Here is a 9,453-nt window from a genome sequence, read left to right on the forward strand (position 1 = left end):
ATGGTCAGCAACCTGATGTGTTAGTGGCTCCCGGAGAAAGACCATCTCTTTGTGATGGACACATTCTAAACACACTTCCAAGATTTACTAATACAGTGAGTCTCTGTTTCATGACAAATTGAGAGTTTTCCTGGGAGGCTCTGATGCTTGCCTTCCGTTGCCTGGGCATACATAGGCCGGATCACCCAAGAAGCTGCATCACAATCATCGGAAAAATGCGTGATAAGCTGGCATACAAGTAAGGGGGAGAGGCTGTGAGACGCAAAACCTCGTCCATATTAAAGCAGCCCAATCCCTCCGTCTCTGTAAGTACAAAGACCAGCTGCTGGAACCTGCTGGAACAGGATAGGTTGAATCTTTGAACAATATTTCTTCTCCTTTGCTGTGTGTAGGAAGGATGCTAATAGCTGCATGCTAGTAGCCTTCCCCTTGCTGTTCCAGAGGATTTAATGATTCCTTGTTTACATTCCAGGGCCCTACTTCCATTCTAATGAGAGAGTCCCCTTGCTTGCTGGACTATGTGGACCTATATCATAGAGGGACGGAGAGAGAAGGAAGGAAAAAAGAGATCGGAGTCACCAAGCCTCATTGTAGAAAAATAGTTGGTGGGAATGGGAGCGGGAACCCAGGAGCATTAAGTCTCTGAGAGGATTGGGGAGAAGTTAAAGTTTTGATGAATTATATACGGGATACCACTTGGTAATTGACAAGAAGGGCTTCCAGTTTTCTGTGAGTTATCCTGTAATACTATAGTAATTTAAAAATCTATCAGCTTTATTGAGTGTTTATTGTAGGCACTCTGATAAGTACTGTATATTCATTGTCTTGGGAAATAGAAGAGCAACCCCTGTTGTACCCTGGTCCCCCAAGAACCCTCCCCTAAGGGCACTCAACGTGAACCCAAATTCTATAGGAAGTCATCATTGACCGCATCTATTGAGACACCCCATTGTTTCTCCTGATGGACCTTCTCCCTCTTTGCAACAGACAGGAAACCCAACCCTCGTCACCTTTGGCTGCAGAGCATAAACAATCTCATTTTGTCTAAACAGTTGACATCGTTAAAGAAGGGACTATATAATCTGGTTAAGTCACTTGCCCAAGGAAACACAATGAAGTGATAAAACCACACTTTGAGTCCAGACATTGTGTCTGCCGAGACTCTGTCCATCATTTCAAATGGTTTCCCCACATGAATCATTTCCTTTTTCTGTTTCCATAGTTCGTTTTCTATTGCTGCCATAGAAAGCTACCACAAAGTTAGCGGCTTAAAATAACATAAACTTACGATCTCTTAGTTCTCTAGGTCAGAAACCCATTGAGACCACCGGTTTCTATGCTGTGGGTTTTGCACAAGGTCAAAGTTAAGGTGTCACCCAGATGGAGGCTCTGGAAGAATCCACCTCCAAGTTTATTCAGGTGCTTGCAGCTAGAAAGCTAAGGTCTCTATTTCCTTGCTGGCTGTCAGCCAGGGGCTGCCTTTAGCTCCTGGAGGCCTCCCCAACCCTTGCATGTGGGTCCTCCCATCTCAGCACAATCGATAGTTGGGCTGCTCACTTCCTTTTCTGCTGCATTTCTCTGACTCCAGTTGGGGAGAGTCCTCTGCGTTTAAGAGCTCATGCAATTAAGATTGCCCCCTCCCCCCGAGTACTGAATGACCTCCCCAGTTTTAAGCTCACAGCCTTAATTACATCTGCAAAGTTTTATTCATCACTTAATATAGCATATGTATGGGAATTAGAATATGGACATCTAACCATCTTCTGATGGATTTAGCAATTATTCCAATATTTTAGTGCATTTCTATTCTTTCTAGTTTGAAAGCTCTTCCCTTGAATGTGAGTATGCATGATTTAGTCTGTCACCCTCATGGCAATTCAGAGTGAACTCCCAAGAAGGTCATCTCATTTCCCTGTACACAGGTACTTAGAAATGGTGAGGAGTGAGGGTGCTGCATGTCCTTAGAACAGTTCTTGTGCATTTCTGAAGCCCACCAAGAGGAGCCTCAGAATTAGGCAATACAAGCATGGGAAGCATGGGGAAACCTCCTTGTGACTCGATGTTGCTCCTAATACAATAGGTGCCCAGAGAAGCCAGCAAATCTCAGGAATGATAGCAAAGGAACTGGTTATAACCCTGGACCTCTGTGTCCTTCACTCAAACTAGTATCTGCCACATGCAGCTACTGGTAAACTTGCCACCCAGTTTTCAGCCACACCTGCAGGTCTCGTACTCACTAGTCTCACGTAAAAGGTATTCTTAGAAACAGTCCATCCACCACATAATAGGAGGAGCTGGTACCCAAGAGCATTTGTTTGCAGACTGTGTTTTTCATCCCCTTGGCCTCGAGGATGCTATTTTTGGTGAGTTGGCTTTTGTGGGTCTTAGATGGATATCATAAAGTTTCAGAAAATAAAATTCAGCTAACAGAGCCGTCATTCAAGAGACGGCCAGCTGTGCAAATGAAGTGTTACCCCTCTATCTTTTCTTCTTCTTTTTTTTTTTTAATCCATACATATATAATTTGAGAACACTGCATCAGGCAGCCTGATGGGATCAGGAGCATCTTAAAATGAGAAAATCTCTTGCCACAGTGACAAATCCACAAGCCTCACGAGAATCCCTGCAGGTCACTAACACACAGCCATAAGAATCTATTGACTGTGGCCCAAGCTCATGAGAAGATTGATCAATCCAGCAGACTTGCATTAATTGTGAAATAGAAGGCACGATGCGATCAATGATAGGAATGAAAGTTCCGTGCTAACAGTGCCATATCCAGCTAATCCAATAATGGAGAAGCTGATGTATAGCATATTGGAATTCCACCGTCTGGGCACTTGTCACCATAAAAAATATCCCGCAATTATGGGGAAAAATTGAGCAGGCAGCAGTTGAGCCAACCTAATCAGCCTGATGCCACAGTAGTTCTCCTGATTAAACACTAAATTAAGTGGCACTCAGCTCTGTAACCTGCCTGCATTATGAAAAATAATCCTAGAGCTAATGTGAAAAGTTTGTATTTTAATCAAAGCAAACTATGAATATTAAACTATTCCTGGGCTATTTTGGTGTCATTTAGCTGTGAACATGTTTAACAATTTATAAATGGATCTTTTGCCATTGGCTACAAGGAAAAAGGGCCCCATGCTATATGGGGAGGTGAGGCTTCCTGTGCTAAAAATCAATTAGGCTTGATACAAGCTCAGAGAACTCTTAAGGGGGAAAAAAAAGAATGAATTCAGGAAGCCCTGGGAGAATTCAAATTTAGTTAACTTCTCTAACGGTTTGCCTAAAGGCATCAACTCTATTCTTTGCTGAAAAGCATGTGATCATTCCAGGAGGGCTGGGGCTTCATAAAGTGTGGTTACTCACAAGGACTCTATGCACGCATGCGTCGTTATTAAGTCCTGCAGCACAAATCCACTGACACCCTGGAACTAAATGGCAGATTCTCCAGAATGGAGAGAAAACTACTTTTATGGGCATTTGGAGAATGCAAAAGAAAGAACTTGCATTACTAGCATCAAAGCCCACATTCTGCTTAGACTTGCTAGACTTCTTTACCCTGAGCCCCATACTGATGAGATTGTTTTATGCATTTGCAGAAGGGAGCCCTCAGAAAGAGTTGGCAGGGTCCATGAACATCCCCACAGTCTTGCCTAGAAGCCTGGTGGTCTAAGGGAAATGCAAGTTGAACCTGGATGGAGATACCCTATTTGGAATCTCCTTTCTTGATTGGAAAACACTGTACTAATAAAGTATTATTATTTTACTAATTAATACTTTATTAATAAAGTATTATTACTCCCACCAAAGTGAGTCAGATCAGGGCAGTGGGCAAAACTAGAAATCAACTTCCTTCAGCTCTTCTTTTCTCTTACATTCCATTGTGTGTATACTTGTTTTTTATAGAAAGTCTATTGTTTTGGCTTACCTCTTAATTTAAACTGAATTCATTTTTCTGAGTGGGAAAGAGTTGGTGGATGAAGGGACACTTCTGGGCTGTGTCTGTAAAGTTGAAAAGTCAAAACCTGTGCAATAACCCGGATTTATTTTATCTTATTAATTAACACCCATTAAGGAACGTCCCATTCCTTGCCAGGCCTGATTTTAAGTGATTTTACAATGTTAACACATTTTATATTTCTAATGATTCTCTGGGGTTGAGAGATGCTATCGTTCTACTTTGCAGAGGAAGAAACTGAACCCAAGGAGCTTAAACAACAAGACGGGGAACTGAACCCAAGCAGGCTCTTTCCTGCTGTGTCCTGTAGCTGTAGGTTCGTCCTTGTAGGGAGTTGTTGGGTGGCTGATGTCCGTCATGAAAGAAGGGTAGGATCTGGGGGCTCCGGGGCAGTGGCAGCTCATGCTGTTCTGTATGTTCTTCCAGCCCCTCTTCTGCCACCGTCTCCTTCTCCCATACTCCTTCCATTCTCTAGCCTCGTTGTTTTCTAAGTAGATAGTGAAGTGATCTGATCCATGTGGTCTGGGTCAGCCATTCCAGGTGAGGCCAGATCATTCAGACCTCCAGAAAAAAAGAAAAGAAAAGGTGGGTTCTGAGCTAGCTATACAGTGTCACCAATTAGAAACAGCTCCAGAATCCAGCCAGCCAAAGACTTAGAGGTCTCTCAGGATGTTACCCCAACAGCTATCCATTATTGACCGTTCCTGAACGCTGAGTGCTCTCGAGGTGCTTGTATCCCCCTTTCTTACTCTTTCACACAAGAAAAAAGAAAAAAGAAAAAGTCCCAGTTTTAAGGATAAAGGATCTGGGCCGAGAGACTAAGTGCCTAGTACATGAGGTCACATAACTGTTAGCGGCAGACCTGGGACCAGAACAGGTCTTTTCAACAGCCCCCTCTTCCATCTGCAAACACAGCTCATCTCCATCCACCCCAAGATGTCTGGGGCCACGTGGGCAAGTCAGGGGTCAGTAGCCTTCAGCCCCTCTGGGCATGGAAATCACACCTACCTCACTTCCCAAACTGTTAACAGCTGCCTGGAGCGACAATCCGAACAAGGACTTTGGAACACCATGTCTCTGGGCTCCTTCCTTTCTGACACCGTGATTCTTGGATACTCAAACAATGCACAGGGGCTTGTGTTGCAGGAAAATAATTCAGCAGACCATTCTTCATCCGGGACACTTCGTTTTAAGCTGTCTCATCCAACATGGCCAAAGTATCCCTCTCCCTGTTGTAGCAACCAAAAAACGTCTCCACACGTTGCCACATGTCCTCAGGGTGGAAAAAGTTTCTTGCAGGGTTGGGGGAGACTGGCTTTCATTCATTGCACATGTACTGGGAACATAATGCTGGGTGAAGTTTTTTACATACCTCCCGTCATTTCATGCTCTCGGCAGCACTGTGTGAGGGGGAACTGTTCTTACACTGATTTTCAGATGTAAAAGAACATAGCCAATGAGTGTTAGAGCTGGAATTTCAAGCGATGCTGCTGAATGTCCCTCATTACACAGGGAAGCCTTCACAACAAAGATCTGTCTTGTTTAAAATGTCAACAGCGCCCAGGTTGGAAGCCTGGATGTAATCTATCATCTTAACATCACTAGGTATGGCGCATTCCTTGAAATCAGAGGCGGGAAGGTGATCTCAACAAAATCCTGTATTTTCTATTCCCCACATTAAAGTTCTCTCTAAAAGAAGGAAGGGGAGGTTTCAGGGGAACTGCAGAAGCAATTAGGTAAGTTTTCACTCAATAGAGTGAAAACAAATACATAATGTCATTGAAGTAGCAGATTTGTTAGGATAAGGACTTCTGTGCACAGAATAAATTAAAAAGAACTGTCCGAAGTCCTGAAACGTTGGTTAACAAACCAACTCTGTTCAGAATAAGGTGGAGATGAAAGTCTAGGCTGAACAACCTGGCTTTACAAAAATGCATCAGAAGGCTTTGGGAAATAGATCCTGGCTTCTATTCCCAGTCTTTCAAGGTGAGGAAACTTGTATCTGGGGTAGGGGAGAATGGATAATAAACTAAGGCTTATTTACCCAAGCTACAAGTTCAGGAAAACAAGAATTGTGTTCATCTTTTTTTTTTTTGAATGCCACATGCTTTATTTATTTATTTGTTTGTTTGTTTATATTTTGGTGGTGGGAGAGGTAGACTTTTTTAAAATTTTGTTTTATTTTGGCGAAACACATTAACATGAGGTCTACCCTCTTAAAAAATTATTGAGTGCACGATGCATTCCTGTTGACTACAGGTGCAATGCTATACAGCCCATCACTGTAGCTTATTCATCTTGCTTAACTGAAACTCTATTCCCATTGATTGATAACTCCCCATTTCCTCTTCCCCTGAGCCCCTGGCAATCTCCATCCTGCCCTTTGATCCTACGAATTTGACTATTATAGATACCTCCTTTAAGTGAAATCATGCAGAATTAGTCTTTTTGTGACTGGCGTATTTCACTTAGCATAATGTTGTCAAGGTCCATCCATGCTGTCCCGTATGGCAGAATTTCCTTCTTTCCTGAGGCTGAACAGTGTCCCTTTATATGTGAAAACATTGTGTTTCACCGCTTTCGGTATCTTCATTGGATAGCACAGCCTGGGGGCTGGGGTAGAGTAAATAGTTGACGCTCTCTTTCTGATCTTCCCCTACCCACTCTCAGTAGGTCTGAATTTGTCATGGTAACAGTAGTTACTGCATCATGCCAGTTTTTGAAAGGTTTTCTCATGTATTTTCTAATATAATCTCCATGATCAGATGACAGTGTGAAGACATTATGTCATTGCAGAAGAGGTCACTGAGGCTGTGACTGGCTATCTGGTCTGGGACTGGAAACCTCCATACATTCCTGATACTGTTCTAGTCTGCAGAGCAGATCTAGAGCATCAGATTTATTTTCTAGAGTTGGCAAAAACAAAGAGATCTGAGCCCTATTCTAGACCTATAGGATCAGAATCTACTGGCATGTAGGGCACCAAGCAGGTGGTTTTGGTAAACCACTTTTAGACAAAGAAACTGAGAAGAAGAACAACATTTGCTTCTTCCCATATCAAACATAATCCTATTTTTCAGCATGGCTTTGAATAGGGATTGTTTACATTGTTCTGAGTTTCTGACTAATTTAAGAGGATAATTTAATACCCATTTGTGATTTAGCTCTTCTTGTTAAAAAGGCTATTTTAAGTAAACAGGGAAGAGTGATCATATTTGAAATTTTCTTTGGATGATTGGTACTGTAATATTTCCATTCCACTCCATCCCACCCCCAGCAACTTATTTTAATGCCATTTTCTTGTTTAGGGAGGGAAACATACTATTCTTAGTAAGAAACTACTGGAATATCAAATTTGCTTGGCTGTAATTGTATCTATAGAACCAGCACTGTTTCAGAGAAACAGAAAAATCTGTATGAAGGCAAAGACCCAGTTAATCCATCATTCCCATTAGTTGGTATGATAGACAACAGCAGTGCTTATTCCCATATGGCTACTTTGTGTCCCTCCTGGTTACAAAGAAGACCACACTTCTAGTCCCCCATTGTAGTTAATGCGACCGTGAGACCGGTTTGGACAATGGGTTTGGGGCAGCAGTAGTATGTGTCACTTCTGAGACAGTGCACGGAAAAGCACTGCCTTCTCTGCCACAGTGAATCTGGAGCCCAGTGTTGAGATGCTGGTGTCTCCGTCAGCTGGGGTCGTAGAGTGGCCACATGGAACACAACCTGACTCTCCCCAAGATGCCTTTTAGGCATTAGCATATATGAAAAATGACCTCCTGTTGTTTTAAGTCAATGAGGATTTGGAGTTAGTGTAGTTCCACAGTAGGAACTAGTCAATGTACTTGATGTTTAGCAAATGGCTCTAAGATATTTTTTGAAATGATGCGCATGAGTTCTGCAGACTGGATTTAAGTGTAGGCTCATGTTTCACACCAGTTTTCAGACATAACCTGAGTCACCTAACTGCTCTGATAACAGACCCGAAATTTATTGACCACGTCTGTGTGCCAAGCCCTGCACAAGGCTTTGTGGACATCACATCATCTGTTCCTTCCAGATACTCTTTCATTTGGGTAGACATTTACCACTTGTTGGATGCAGAAATGGGCATGATACGGGATGGACAGCTAGAAAGTGGAAACGCTGGACTTGACCTTGGTCTGATTGATGGGTAGACTGTACTTCACTCACTTCTGAAGTGGAGTTGATGAAAATATCTACCTCACTGGGCAGTTTTAGGATTCTATGGGCAGCCTATGTGACAGTAGGTTTGGATGCCTAGTAGTAAGGTTATTTGTTATGCGGGTTCTGCCACCACTTGTTAGAGAGAACTTAAGACCATCTCCTCTCAGCCTGTCATTGGAACCTCATTTGCCGACCTTGAAATCCCTGACTTCTTTTCTTTCTTTTTTTTCAAGTGGTAAATGCTTTGTCATTATTTTTGTCTTCTGTTCGAGTTGACCCTCTCTCTAGCATGACATTTGGCTTCATTCTTCAGCTTCTCTCTCTCTCTCTCTCTCTCTCTCTCTCTCTCTCTCTCTCTTACGGTGCCATGTTGCTGTGAGCAGAACTCATTTTTCAAAAGACAGATGGCGGCAACCGCGTTCTCTCTAAATAAAAAAGCAAAACAGCTGTTAAGGTGCAAACAGAGTTGCGGCCAGCAAATTGTATCTGCTTCAAGAGTTGGCAAAGTTTCCCTTTAGGAAAGAGGAGCTATCTAAACAAAATGTGCAGTCTTGGCTGGGCTCTGCCAAGGCCCAAGTATAGAATGATGGCAAATGATGGAAATTTATAGTGCGCTATAGATCCAGCACCTTTCTGTCCTGGCGGGTGCATATTTAAATGCAGTGCTAACGGAGCTGAAATTTATTGCTCTCTGATAACGATAAAATGCCATCAGAGAATGAGATAAATCTTGGCCCAAAATCTTTGAATGCAGTGCATAACCCACCCCCACCCCCACCTGCACCCCCCACCCCACGCACACGCTTGTGAAATACAGTCAGATACTGCTAAGTCAGGAATCTGAGTTTGGAAGAAGCTAACAGACCACAGAAAGTAAAGCAAGTGTTTTATAGGCTCCTGCAAATTGTTATTTTCATGAGGCTAGGGTCAAGGTACATTGTGGCCTCGGGTTGAAATGAGTGTTGGCTTTGTCTCATGGCTGATATATACTTGACCTTGGCAAAGAAAGCTTTTTCCTTTTCTGGATGTTCAATAGCTTTCTCTTCACCTTTTCAGAGCCCAGTGACAGGCTGACTTCCAAACAAATGCTGTGGAATCGTAACCCTCTGAGAGAGGAACAGTATCTTCTCCTTTTCTAATACAATGCACTTCCTTTTATTTATTTATCCATTTATTTGTTTATTTATTGAGAATGGAGTCTCAGCGGCTTTGTAAGAAGTCAGTGAGACACGGAACACATTTGCCAAAATGCCATGTTTGCAAATGGCCAGTGATGTGTAAACGAGGCTTGCGTC

At 42.8% G+C, this 9,453-nt stretch overlaps 1 protein-coding gene across 22 annotated transcripts in view; it reads left to right on the plus strand.

Annotated features, from left to right (window-relative positions):
- RBFOX1 (RNA binding fox-1 homolog 1) overlaps positions 1-9,453 on the plus strand; it is a 1,840,194-nt gene that overhangs the window by 1,269,801 nt on the left and 560,940 nt on the right. The window lies entirely within an intron of this gene.

The sequence above is a fragment of the Manis javanica genome, chromosome 10 (genome assembly GCF_040802235.1).
Source record: "Manis javanica isolate MJ-LG chromosome 10, MJ_LKY, whole genome shotgun sequence".
Classification (NCBI taxonomy): domain Eukaryota; kingdom Metazoa; phylum Chordata; class Mammalia; order Pholidota; family Manidae; genus Manis; species Manis javanica.